General features: G+C 46.6%; 1 protein-coding gene across 5 annotated transcripts in view; it reads left to right on the top strand.

The window, feature by feature from the left end:
* Positions 1-391: 391 nt before the first annotated feature.
* The window catches only part of A4GALT (alpha 1,4-galactosyltransferase (P1PK blood group)), a 56,494-nt gene continuing 42,883 nt past the window's right edge, over positions 392-14,002 (top strand). Inside the window, exons 1-2 of one of the 5 annotated variants that reach the window (XM_083440914.1) lie at positions 454-511; positions 650-855. The gene's annotated coding sequence lies outside the window, so the exon portion shown is untranslated. The other 4 variants (XM_083440915.1, XR_014511378.1, XM_083440918.1 and 1 more) reach the window with 4 other exon arrangements.

The following is a 14,002-nucleotide window of genomic DNA, read 5'->3' as shown; positions in this document are numbered from 1 at the left end:
ATTTTCCTAGAAAAAGAGAGGCTGGGGCCCACCACAAACTTCTTCCTTGCTCTCTTAGAATGGCAACGGCACACACCTGAGAGGTGCTACAGCTGAGCGCCAGCTGGATAAAAAAGCCCTGCTCCTAATTAACCTGTTTACTGTAAACAGATCCAATTAACCTGTTACCTGGCAGGGATTCATGAGAGCATTAGAGTCGTACCCCCTCAAGAATTGATATTTTGCTGCTGGGAGAACAGGCTTAGTTTCCAAGTTCATAATTTCTCATGAAGCTTTCTTTGCCTTCAGTGGTGCTCTTAATTTGCAAGGAACTGAGAAAGGAAAGGCTGGCGATTTTGTTTGGAATGCTTACAGCCGAGTGTCATATTACAATTTCCTAGTAAATGTCTGTAAGCATTGGGAGAGGCCTTAAAGCATATTTTTTTTGCAGGGACTCGCTCTCAACAAAACCCACTAATCAGTATTTGCCGATGAATTAATCACCTGCTGGACTGATCAGCTGAAAGCATTGGTGAGTAGTGGAAAACTCTCTGTGTTGCTTTCATTGGCGCAGGAGATGCTAGTGCCGAGCCTCCCCTACAAAGCACATAACAATAACAACTGTGAGCTTAGCGGCCAGCTTGTATTATTTATTTTTTCTAGCAAGCAGGACTTGAGCTGGAAAGAAAAAGAAAGGGAAGAGGTGTGGCTAGAAGGGGCTTGGAAATGATGACAACTCCACCATCTGGGAGTGGAGCTTTTTCCTTTTTGGAGAAATGGCAAGGAGGCTACTTAGAGAAACAGTTGCTGTCTGTTCCGAAAGCATCTGGCACCTGCCAGAAGTGCCCATCTCAAGAGAGCCCATCGCTTTGGAAGGTAAGCCTTTATTTTCTGAAGGCGGCTGGCAAGGTTTGCTTTGGTGAGACTTTACATGAAGGCTTGAAGCTGGAAAAAGCTCACAGAGGAGGGGGGCTGCCAAGCTGCTGTGAAGCCTTTGAGATGCTGTCCCTTCTGGGCAGGAGGGTGGGAGTGGGAAGAAGTTGTGGCCTTCAGTGACTTTTCTTGCACTGTGGAAGAGGCACACATCTGCTGGAGAAAGCACTCTGGAGGGTTAAAAGCTTTGCGTGCAAGATCTGAGAACAGTCAGTGAAACTGCGTTTCTTCGTCATGATTGGATGGGGAATAATAACATAAGGAGTACAACTTTGTGCAACATGCAACTAACTCGTGGGGGGTTACTACCATGAGATGTGGAGATGTCCTCTCTCTCAGATGACGTTCACATAGGCAGACAAATGCATGGTTCAGGATAGTTGAATACAGCTCCATGTATGGGGGCAGTAAATCTTCCAGGGGGCTGGGGTTCAGCAACAGAAGGACACGATTGTGTTGCGTCCTGCTTGCGAGTGACCAGGCACTTTTGACTGGCTAGTATTTGAAAACAAAAAGCTAGGCTAGCTGGTCTGAGTAAGCAGGACAGTGTTGATGTTCTTATCAGGAGAGGCGAAATGTAGCTGGCCAGGAAACTTGTCATTTACACTAATGTAAGAACAGAACGCGGGACGCGGGTGGCGCTGTGGGTTAAAGCCTCAGTGCCTAGGGCTTGCCGATCGAAAGGTCGGCGGTTCGAATCCCCGCGGCGGGGTGCGCTCCCGTTGTTCGGTCCCAGCACCTGCCAACCTAGCAGTTCGAAAGCACCCCTGGGTGCAAGTAGATAAATAGGGACCGCTTACTAGCGGGAAGGTAAACGGCGTTTCCGTGTGCGGCTCTGGCTCGCCAGAGCAGCGATGTCACGCTGGCCACGTGACCCGGAAGTGTCTGCGGACAGCGCTGGCTCCCGGCCTATAGAGTGAGATGAGCGCACAACCCTAGAGTCTGGCAAGACTGGCCCGTACGGGCAGGGGTACCTTTACCTTTAAGAACAGAAGGTTTATTGCTAGGTCTCCATTTCCCCATTCAGGCCTGGTCTCTGGCTACAGTTCAAACAGGGAGTGCTTAGTCTTCAGTATTATTAAACCTTTTGACTGTTTTTGATAGAAAGTACGGAATAAACATAGTGGATAAAGGCACTTCTGATTATATGCACACAAGGGGTGTCATAAGGGACTAGATGGCCAAGTCAACCTCTTTGCTAGTAAATTATGCAACAAAAGAACCAAAATGTTTTCATTTTGTTTTAAATTTATGAGCATTAAATATACTATATGTTTGATTGAAAAGTGCCCCAGACTCTATAAGTACCTGTAGGTTAGCCATTAATTAGCATGGCTTTGAAAGGTGCTTCAGGTTTTATTATAACGTGGTTGAGATTCCCCCCGTCCTGCTGTTCTGGAACTCATTTGCATAGTTGATCCTGATTAAATATTTAAAGAAAGAAGTTGAAGCATTTAGGACAGAGGTGAGAGGGAAGATAAGAGTAAAAATTGGGATATGAACTGAGAGAGAGAGCGAGAGAGAGAGCAAGCTGGGCTTCCGGACAAACACTAGATGGGTACGTCAAGGGCCTTTAATAGCAAATGTCTGAGTTCCAAGAAGAAGTTATGCCAGTTCTCAAGTAAAGTATGTTGGTGGAATTCTTGCGTTCCCGGTCCATGAAGTCATATTGTGCTTTAATCTTTATTTTTTGCTGTGAATCAGGTTCACTCTTCTAATTCATACCACAGCACTGCAAATGAGATTTCCTCCACCTTGACTAATTGGAAGGGAAGAACAAATTGGTTCTTTGTCTCAATGCAAAGTACCTGAACTTATTCATGCAACCTTCACGTTAGTTTCTTTACAGCCATCTTAAGTAATTGAAACTGAGTATAGAAAAAAGTGTGGAAAACACACGGGACTTTCTCCTTCTCCCTCCTTCTCCCCAATGCTATTATCTCTCTGCTGAAACTTGGAAAGTACCTTTTAATTCTTTGTAATCTGGATGTATTCTCGCCTGGGAAGGGAGACTGGAATGTACTCCTGCCGTACGTCAGCAGCAGAGCACACACATTGCCTGCTGCAAATCCCAGACCCAGCTGCTGATATCTCTATTTAAAGGAGGTTCAAGGAGCAGGAACTGGGAAGAGCTTGTGCTGGAGAGTCAATTCCCAGACAGAGGAGACCAGGCTGGGCTGACACAGACTATGGGCCTTTCTCCACACTAACTGTTTAGAGTGATATAGTTGCGGGTGTGTGTGTACGTATGTTGTTGTTTTTTTGCATGCTGCCACATGTCACCGTCCATTATTCAGTTAGTATTCTGGAATAATGTGCTAAAAGAAACCCTCCAATTTTCTTTTAGGTAAAGGTAAAGGGACCCCTGACCATTAGGCAGTGGCGTAGTGTGGGTTGTCAGTACCCGGGGCAAGGCAAGTCATTTGCACCCCCTAACCCGTGGATTTGTGCCCCCTAACGCGTGGATTTGTGCCCCCTAACCCTAACCCCCAGCTGTTGCGCCCGGTGCGGCCGGCCCCCCCTGCCCCCCCCACGCTACGCCACTGCCATTAGGTCCAGTCGTGGCCAACTGTGGGGTTGCGGCACTCATCTCGCTTTACTGGCCGAGGGAGCTGGCGTACAGCTTCCGGGTCATGTGGCCAGCAAACCAGAGCAGCGCACGTAAACACCGTTTACCTTCCTGCCACAGTGGTACCTATTTATCTACTTGCACTTTGATGTGCTTTTGAACTGCTAGGTGGGCAGGAGCAGGGACCAAGCAACGGGAGCTCACCCCGTCCCGGGGATTCGAACCGCCGACCTTCTGATCGGCAAGCCCTAGGCTCTGTGGTTTAACCCACAGCGCCACCTGCATCTTCTACTACTGCCCCCCCCCCAATCAATTGAAAGATCCAAAATGGATTCTCAATATTTTCCTTTGCACGGCATGTGCACATGTACCACCCCAATTTCTGCATGGAGCAGCTGGGGGCTGTTCGGGAGGTATCTGTTCTGCACCACCTCCATCGATTAGTGCCAGCTGTCTAATTGTGATCACAGTTCATAGGATCATATGGGAGTGAAAGGCAATGAGACTGATTAATGAGACCCTCGTACCTACGGGACCGCCTCTCCTGGTATGCCCCATGGAGAGCCTCAAGGTCCATAAATAACAACACCCTAGTGGTCCCGGGCCCTAAGGAAGTTAGATTGGCTTCAATCAGAGCCAGGGCCTTTTCAGTTCTGGCTCCGGCCTGGTGGAACGCTCTGTCTCATGAGACCAGGGCCCTGCAGGATCTGATTTCTTTCCACAGGGCCTGTAAGACAGAGTTGTTCCGCCTGGCCTTTGGCTTGGAGCCAATTTGATTCCCTCCCTCTCTTTCTTTTTTCCTTTCCTTCTCCTCCTGCAATGAGGCTACATTTTAATATTTTAATGTTCCATTTTTTAATGTTGTATTTTACTTTTGTTTTTAAGTTGTAATCATTCATCTTGTTTTTATTATTGCTTGTAAGCCGCTCTGAGCCCGGCCTTGGCTGGGGAGGACGGAGTATAAATAAAAAAATATTATTATTATTATTATTATTATTAAAAGTCCTGCCCACAGCAGCAGTAATTGCTTTGATAGATGAAATTTCATCACACAACAGCCAGTTCTGCCATTGCTCAGGAAGACACATAGTTTCTCTTCTTATTTTCTATACACCCAAAAGTTTTCAATTACGGTAGCAGTAATTGTGCCCTCGTTGACTCCAACACTGTCACTGGGTGGTATAGACACACCCAGTCCAAGATCTGTTGATAAAGTATTCAAATCCATCCATTTTATTTTGGAGGGTAATATGCCTGGATTCCCTGGAATCTCTGTCATGCAATCTCATAATTAGCTAGGTGTTTTTCTCTGGAGTTCTGAGTTGCTTCATCTTTTTATTTATTCATCTCCCTCTCTCCCTGGTCTTCTGTACGTCTTCCACCTTCCTTGTTGCTTAGTGCAGTCAGTCCAACATGCACTCAACCACTTTTGGTACCGTTCTTGGATTTATAACTTGAAGAATCCAGGATGTCTATAAATATTGTTACTGTTGATGTCCATCTGTCTCGAGAGAGAATGGAGTTGACCCTCGGGGGTGTGTGTGTGTGTCAAACCATTGTGTTAGCAGCACCAAAGTGACCTCCCTGGGGCACAGGCCTGGGCAGTGTGTCTGGAGCTCCTGGGCTGCCCAGATGACAAGACCACCCTCTTGGCCTGGCTGATGTTGCCCAAAGGAAAGCAGAGTACAGTGGTACCTCTGGTTACATACTTAATTCGTTCTGGAGGTCCATTCTTAACCTGAAACTGTTCTTAACCTGAGGTACCACTTTAGCTAATGGGGCTCCCACTGCCATCGCGTGATTTCTGTTCTCATCCTGAAGCAAAGTTCTTAACCTGAGGTACTATTTCTGGGTTAGTGGAGTCTGTAACCTGAAGCGTATGTAACCTGAGGTACCACTGTATTTGGCATGGAAGAGAGACTGGATCCAGCTCTCTAGTCCCCTTTTAAAGAGCTGACTTAACAAACTTCCAGTTTTGTTTGTTTACTTAAAGGCTATACGTATAGAGACTCAACTGAGCATTCACCCTCAGGCTCAGTTCTTCTTGCATGTCTCATCTTTATAGGCAGAAGAAAGATCCGAATGGCAGGTGCTGTTTACAACTTAATGTTCATAATTTGGGCAGTATTGTTGAGTGTGTGCTTCTTGTTTTGCTTCCTTCCCTTCGTGAGAGTTAAGGTCTAAATATGGTTGATGTCAGCTGGACTTAGTTTATTAAATAAACATTTCTCCCCCGAAAAAAATCAAACTATTAATAGCTGTCCTAAGAATGTCGTATTTTCCTATGCTCAACGGTAAAGGCACAGCATAAGAAAACATTTTGATTTCGTCTTAAAGCAAAAATTCTATTCTCTGTACTCGCTGGTGCCTGCTGTGTTGAGATTAAGGAATTATGTTAAAACCAAGAGATCAGACTGTAGCATAGTTGGACTGTGTGCCTTGCCAGCCTGGGTCCTGGCCAGAGTTGCCCCGCAAGTGACCAAAGCGCTGCCTTTAGGGGTGTCAAAGAGGCAGCCCACAATCTGAGAAAGGTGGGAGAGAACGGTTGCAGATAGGGCCGGCAGATGCTGGCAAAGCCTAGTACAGAATTGGGAGGGAAGGTGGAGGGTGACAGTTTCTCAGCATAGGAAATACTTTCCGACAAGAGGAACTGTTGGAGGTCAAACCACGCAGGAGAAAGGGGGAACGGATGGGTTCCCCAAAGTCCGCTCCCCTTTTTCGGTGGGCCAGGCGTCCGGGACCCTGCAGTGATCCGGCGCGTGGAGATGGCGACCCCTTCCTGCCTCCTGGCTAATCTGCGCCGGTAGGGGGCGTGACCGTGGGAAACTTAACTTTGGCGCGGCCGCAGGGCGACGCTGAATCCTTGCCCTTCATCGTTGGATCCTGCGCGGTGATCCTCTCTTGCAACCTTTGGATTGAGCCTTTTGGCTTCGCGTCGGATCCAGCAGCCCGGAGTTCCCTGCCTGCGCAGCCTCTCCCCTCCGTCTCCCGCTTGGAGCATCCACGCGCGCCGAGTCCAGCCTACAATCCAGGCAGGAGCGCGCAGCTGAAGTTTCCGCGGTGAGTGGGTGACCCTCAGTGAGCCGCGAACTTGGCGCGGGCTGGCGAGGTGTCCTTGTGCCGGCCGGGTTGGGTCCTGGGCTTGAAAAGGACGAATTCAGAGGCGCCTTCTTCGTGCGCCAGGGCGGCTCCCCGGCCCCTTCCTCCGCGCGTCCTCCGTCCCATCCCGTCCCTGGGGTCGCGGGTCTTTTGCTGCTTGGCGGTGACTTTGGGTCCTGGAGAACTTGCAATGCTCGGCGCGCGCAACTGCGCTTGCTGTTTTGCGCCTTCTTCTTCCTCGCATAGCTTCTCCTTGCGCCGGCTTGCTGCACCTGTGTGCCTGAGCTCAGTGGCGTAGCGTGGGGGGTGCAGGGGGGGCCGCCCGCCCGGGCGCAACATCTGGGGGTTAGGGGGCGCAAATCCACGGGTTAGGGGGCGCAAATTACTTGCCTTGCCCCGGGTGCTGACAACCCACGCTACGCCACTGCCTGAGCTTAAGGTCCCGACTGCCTTGTGGTTGTGTGTGTGTGCGCTTCAGAAGGTCGGGCAGCTTGCTCATCCTGGCCCTTGCCTCCTCCACGCCGAGTGTTTGAAGGCACTTTGCCCCCCGCCGCACCTCTTTTTGCGCGCGCGTGTGAAGAGGTTAGAGTGCCATTTCGCTCCACGTTTGTTTGCGCTTTGGGCAAGGCTTGATCCCTGGTCGTGGGCTCGGTTCATTCTTCCTCGATCTCCTTCCTCTCCACCATTCTGTTGGACCACTTGGTGGGAGCTAGAGGCTCTCCCGGATCCCCCCCGTGGGCCCGGCCTTCTGGCACATCAAACCCCCTTTCCGCCCCTCCCAGAGTCTTGGCTTGGCTGGCGAGTGCTGATTTTATTGGGGGCCAAGGGAGTTTAACTTGTGGCTTAGCTAGGTAGTTAGCAGACAGAGAAGCAGATAACCAATATTTTAATACGCTACATAAATGGTTAAAGGCCGTGCGGAGGAGCGAGTGATCCAGCCCATTCATTGTACTGATAGTGGTGGGAAGATGCTAAGCGTTATTTGTGTCTGGCTGCTGTTGTGGGGACCTTGCGATTCCTTGTGTTTGGTGTCGGCATATAGGGGGTCAGGTTTTGGGAGAGGAGTTGCTTAGAATTGATTCACTTTAGAGCTAGCCCCCTCCCCCAGCTATTTAGTCAGGCAAAGAGACAATTACACAGGTGTCATGTTGAGGTTTATTTCATTGATAAATCAGAGGATCCTGAGGCTGAACTGTCTCTGTGTTTTTTTGTATAGAGGTTGTTCCCAGTTAGTGTAGTCAATACTGAACTATTTTCATCTGGTGGTTTCTCCCAGTCGGTTTGGTAGCTGCTGCCAGTTAGTGTAATAATAATAATAATGATTTATTATTTGTACCCCGCCCATCTGGCTGGGTTTCCCCAGCCACTCTGGGCGGCTTCCAACAAAGATGAAAAATACACTAAATTGTCACATATTAAAAACCTCCCTGAACAGGTTTGCCTTCAGATGTCTTCTGAATGTCAGGTAGTTGTTTATTGCTTTGACATCTGATGGGAGGGCGTTCCACAGGGCGGGCGCCACTACCAAGAAGGCCCTCTGCCTGGTTCCCTGTAACTTGGCCTCTCGCAGTGAGGGAACCGCCAGAAGGCCCGTGGAGCTGGACCTCAGTGTCCGGGCAGAACGATGGGGGTGGAGACGCTCCTTCAGATATACTGGACCGAGGCTGTTTAGGGCTTTAAAGGTCAGCACCAACACTTTGAATTGTGCTCAGAAACGTACTGGGAGCCAATGTTGGTCTTTCAAGACCGGTGTTATATGGTCTTGGCGGCTGCTTCCAGTCACCAGTCTAGCTGCCGCATTCTGGATTAGTTGTAGTTTCCGGGTCACCTTCAAAGGTAGCCCCACGTAGAGCGATAGGGAACTGCACTCATTTGGACTGTGTACATTTCCAGTATTGGTACTGGCCAGACTTATTCAACCAGGCAAACAACCTCTTGGCTTTAGGGGTGTCAAGGAAGCAGCCCACAATCTGAGAAAGGTGGCCCAGAATGGCTGCAGAGAGGGTTGGTATATGCTGGCAAAGCCTATAATTGGCAGGGAAGGAGGGGGATGGCACAGTTTCTCAGCATAGGAAATACGTCCTGACAAGGGGAACTGTTGTGGGTCAAACCACGCAGGAGAGGGGGGAAACGGACGGCTTCCCCAAACTGCAGCTGCTTCACCTGCCCCTTCCTTCCCTACATCCCCCTATTTTGTTGGCAACTAACAAAACAACAATGATCCGGGACTTGATCCTGGAAGAAGGAGACCTGATCATAAGAGACAAATTTGGATGAGTCAGAGAGTGTGTGCAGCGTTCATGCCAGAGGTGGCCTGCCCTATTTCCCTGCCTGTGGTGAAACAGGGAGGGGCCCTGCCAAAGCCTTGCTTACCAGGGTTGTGTGGCAGAAACAGCTTCCAGGTTCTGGCTAAATCTTGTGGGGCTCTCACAGGGTCTCATCAGAAGCTAGAAGCCACCACTGCTTCCCCCACTTCTGTTTTTACGGAAGCTAGGAAGAGAAATAGGCTTTCTGTCACAGTCAACATTTATTGAGTATTTGATGATAAGGTTGTGGTCCAGGGATATCCAACTGCCCTACTGACTGTTTGACCAAGGTGGTCTTGGGGTTGGGATCTCCTCAGTTTGGAGGTGACTTCCGTGTCAATGCTGAGGTCTCTCCAATCAACAGCTGGAAGGTGTGGTAAATACAGTGAGGGGGGGAAAGTATTTGATCCCCTGCTAAATTTGCCCGTTTGCCCTCTGACGAAGAAATGACCAGTCCGTAATTTTAATGGTAGGTTTATTGTAGCTGTGAGAGACAGAATAACAACAGGAACTCCCCCCCCCCGCTTTTCAGACTTTTTAATCCATAGAGAATGCAAGTAATATACCGTATTTTTCGCACTATAAGACGCACCAGACCACAAGAAGCACCTAGTTTTTGGAGGAGGAAAACAAGAAAAAAAATATTCTGAATCCCAGAAGCCAGAATAGCAAGAGGGATTGCTGCACAGTGAAAGCAGCAATCCCTCTTGCTGTTCTGGCTTCTGGGATAGCTGCGCAGCCTGCATTCGCTCCATAAGATGCACACACATTTCCCCTTTCTTTTTAGGAGAGAAAAAGTGAGTCTTATAGAGCAAAAAATACGGTAATTTATAAAATTATGAATGGCATGGAGAAAGCAGAAAAAGAAATGTTTTTCTCCCTCTCATAATAAAACTTGTGGATATCCCAAGAAATAAAGTAATTCTTCAAGCAGTGTAGTGATGGCCAAAGTGGATGGCTTTCAAACAGGATAGGAAAAAATAATGGAAGAGAGAGCTATGGATGGAGGTAGAAATGCTGCCAAACACTATTTGCTGTAGACCCCAGGAGGAGAGCGTGCTTGTGTGCTCGGATCCTGCCACAGGCAGCTGGTTGTTCTCTGTGAGAACAGCATGCTGCATTGATGCTCCACTGGCCTGATCCAGCAGGTTCTTCTTGTCTTCCTGTCTTAACTGAGGCAGCTCACATGATCTCCCCCATGGCAACACGTTATCATAGAATCATAGAATCCTAGAGTTGGAAGAGACCACAAGGGCCATCGAGTCCAACCCCCTGCCAAGCAGGAAACACCATCAGAGCACTCCTGACATATGGCTGTCAAGCCTCTGCTTAAAGACGTCCAAAGAAGGAGACTCCACCACACTCCTTGGCAGCAAATTCCACTGTCGAACAGCTCTTACTGTCAGGAAGTTCTTCCTAATGTTTAGGTGGAATCTTCTTTCTTGTAGTTTGGATCCATTGCTCCGTGTCCGCTTGTCTGGAGCAGCAGAAAACAACCTTTCTCCCTCCTCTATGTGACATCCTTTTACATATTTGAACATGGCTATCATATCACCCCTTAACCTCCTCTTCTCCAGGCTAAACATGCCCAGCTCCCTTAGCCGTTCCTCATAAGGCATCGTTTCCAGGCCTTTGACCATTTTGGTTGCCCTCCTCTGGACACGTTCCAGTTATGCACGAAGATAACAGTGCCTGCATGCACACTGCTACTGATCGTAGGGTGACATGGATGTCAGTGTCTATAGCCAGAGGGTGGTGGCATCCACAATGGCATCTGATAAGCCACGCATAACGGTCTGGCTTTTCAGAAGTGTGAGAATCTCTCTCCTTTCCCCCCCTCTCCAGCCAAGCAAAGAGCCTCTCTTCACTGATGTTCTGTTCAAGAGGAAAATGTTGGTGGTGTGAGTCACAGGTGCAGGGAAGCCTAGTGTGGAGGAAGACATTTGTGGCCAACAGTTTCACTACCTCTTCTGTTAGATCAACTTCCGTAGTAGAAACTCTTGGCCTGGTTTTGCTTCCAGACTTGCTGGCACCCAGTCACTCAAGTTCACCAGCAGAGAGAATGATAAATAAAGATGACAGCAATACAAAAGGGAATTATTGTCTGTATCTCGCATTCAGTTAAAATCTTTATTTCAGCATTCACTTGTTCAATTTAAATGCATTTCTATTAGAGGATTAGAAAATGTAAGTCACCAAGGCATTTTGCAAAACACCTGAGGTATTATGATTCTGCCTCTAGTGAACCATAAAGTAACACTAAGGGTTTTTCTTGGTGGGGTGGTTTTTGTGCTCTGATGCTGTTTTTCCACCAGGAAAAGCTGAAGAAGTGTGGAAATACTGAGCTCAGTCCCAGATAATTTTTCTTAATATGGGGTGGGGTTTGAGCCTTTGCCTTGTGTCGCTTGCCAAGGAGTGGCTGACTGAGGTTCATGACTGAAAACTAGACTCATTTCACACAGAGATGTCTGATTTGGCCAAAGTGACACATGCCGTAGCTACATCCTGTTTGGATTACCGTAATGTGCTCTGCGTGGGGCTGCCAGAAACTTCAGCTAGCTCAAAGAGCTGTGGCCAGATTGTTGACTGGGGCTGGTTATAGGGAGCAGACGACTCCCTTGTTACAATAGCTTCACTGGCCTATTGGTCTGTTTCCAGGCACAATTCAAAGTGCTGATTATGACCTATAAAGCCCTAAATGACTTAGGTCCAAGCTATCTGAAAGACTGTATTCCCTCATATTCCTTCCTGCCTTCTGAGATCTTTGATGATGATGATGATAATGATAATGATTTATTATTTTTACCCCGCCCATTTGGCTGAGTTTCCCCAGGCACTCTGGGCGGCTTCCAATCGAGTGTTAAAAACAATACAGCACTAAATATTTAAAACTTCCCTAAACAGGGCTGCCTTCAGATGTCTTTTAAAGAGAAGATAGCTGCTTATTTCCTTCACATCTGATGGGAGGGCGTTCCACAGGACGGGCGCCACTACCGAGAAGGTCCTCTGCCTGGTTCCCTGTAGCTTTGCTTCTCACACTGAGGGAACTGCCAGAAGCTCTTCAGGGTTTTGTTTGCACCATTTTGTTACATTTAGATGAATTCACAAGTGGATGTTTTTAAAGACCACCTTTTGACAGTAGAAGGCACTCGTTAAGTAATTAAAGCAGGACTGCAATAAGTTAGATTTTAAAATGTAGTTGGCTAAAACTGTGCTCCCAATTAGTCAGGCAGCCAACTTAATTTTTGTATAATTATTTTACCGCACGTTATCATATCCTTTTTTTTTTTTTTTATAAATTTTTTTATTGCGTTTCTTTCCATAATTTTATAGGTTTATAAACAAATAAAGTAGTTACAAGAAACAAATTTTCTCTTTTTTAACAACAAAAACAAAATAAAACTTGGACTTCCCCACCCCTTCCGATTCTGCGTTCTTTGCATTAACAATGTCAGCATTTTGTTACCTTATTTCATACCTTGTTGTAACTTTCGAATGTTATGTATCCAAATACAATATATTATATCTCAATTTCAATACCTTTAAAATAAACATAACATATTCAATTTAAATTGTCTCCTTTTCTCTTTTGTCACTAATTTTACCATTTACTTAATCATATTCGCAGAAGCTTAACGTTTCCTAATCATGCACTATCTTAGGATTCATACAGCTTATAATATTTTTTCAGATAATCTTTAAATTTTCCCCAGTCCTCCTCAATTGTTTCTTTATCCAAATCTCGGATTCTGCCGGTCAGTTCAGCTATCTCCATGTAGTCCATCAACTGCGTCTGCCAGTCCTCCAGCGTGGGCAAATCTTGTGTCTTCCAACTCTTTGCAATGAGTATTCTTGCTGCTGTGCTAGCGTACATAAACAAAGTTCTATCTTTCTTTGACATTTTCTGGTCCACCATGCCCAACAGGAAGGCCTCTGGTTTCTTAGGAAAGGTATACCTAAATACCTTTTTCAATTCATTATAAATCATTTCCCAGAAGGCCTTCACTTTTGGGCAGGTCCACCAGAGATGGAAGAAAGTCCCCTCTGCTTCCTTACACTTCCAACATTTGTTGTCAGACAGGTGATGCATCTTGGCTAGCCTGACTGGGGTCATGTACCACCGGTATATCATTTTCATAATGTTTTCCTTCAAGGCACTAGATGCCGTGAATTTCATTCCGGTGTTCCATAACCTTTCCCAGTCTTCAAACATAATATTATGTCCAACATCCTGTGCCCATTTTATCATAGCAGATTTAACTGTCTCATCCTGTGTGTTCCACATAAGCAGCAAGTTATACATTCTAGATAAAATCTTGGTCTTTGGTTCTAACAATTCTGTCTCTAGTTTCGATTTCCCCTCCTGGAAACCAACCTTTTTATCCATTTTAAAAACCTCTTGAATTTGAGCATAATGTAACCAATCTCGCACCTTGTTTTTTAATTTGTCCTGGCTCTGCAACTTCCAACCGTCTCCAATTTTTTCAATTAATTCCCAATATTTCGGCCAATAGGCCTCCATATTGGGTCTTTTTCGAGCTTTGGCCTCCACCGGTGATAGCCACCTCGGTGTTTTACTCTCTAATAAGTCTTTATATTTCATCCAGACTGCAAAAATCGCTTTTCTGACAATATGGCTTTTAAACAATTTGTGAACTTTAACCTTGTCATACCATAGATATGCATGCCAACCAAATGCATTATCAAAACCTTCCAGATCTAGGACGTCGGTGTTTTCTAGCAAAAACCAATCTTTCAGCCAGCAGAAGGCTGCAGCTTCATAGTACAACCTCAAATCCGGCAGGGCAAACCCCCCTCTTTCTTTTGAATCAGTTAATATTTTATACTTTATTCGGGGCTTTTTGCCCTGCCAGACAAACTTAGATATATCCTTCTGCCATTTTCCAAAACATTCCTCTCTGTCCACGATCTGTAGGGTTTGAAACAAGAATAACATTTTCGGCAATACATTCATTTTAATTGCTGCAATCCTTCCCAACAAGGAAAGTTTCAATCTTGACCAAATTTCTAAATCCTTCTTTACTTCCAACCAGCATTTTTCATAATTGTCCTTAAATAAATTCAAATTTTTGGAAGACAAATAGATCCCTAGGTA

Source organism: Podarcis tiliguerta (assembly GCF_965153285.1).
Source record: "Podarcis tiliguerta genome assembly, chromosome: 5".
In the NCBI taxonomy this organism is placed as follows: domain Eukaryota; kingdom Metazoa; phylum Chordata; class Lepidosauria; order Squamata; family Lacertidae; genus Podarcis; species Podarcis tiliguerta.
This window is presented reverse-complemented; position numbering and strand designations above follow the sequence as displayed.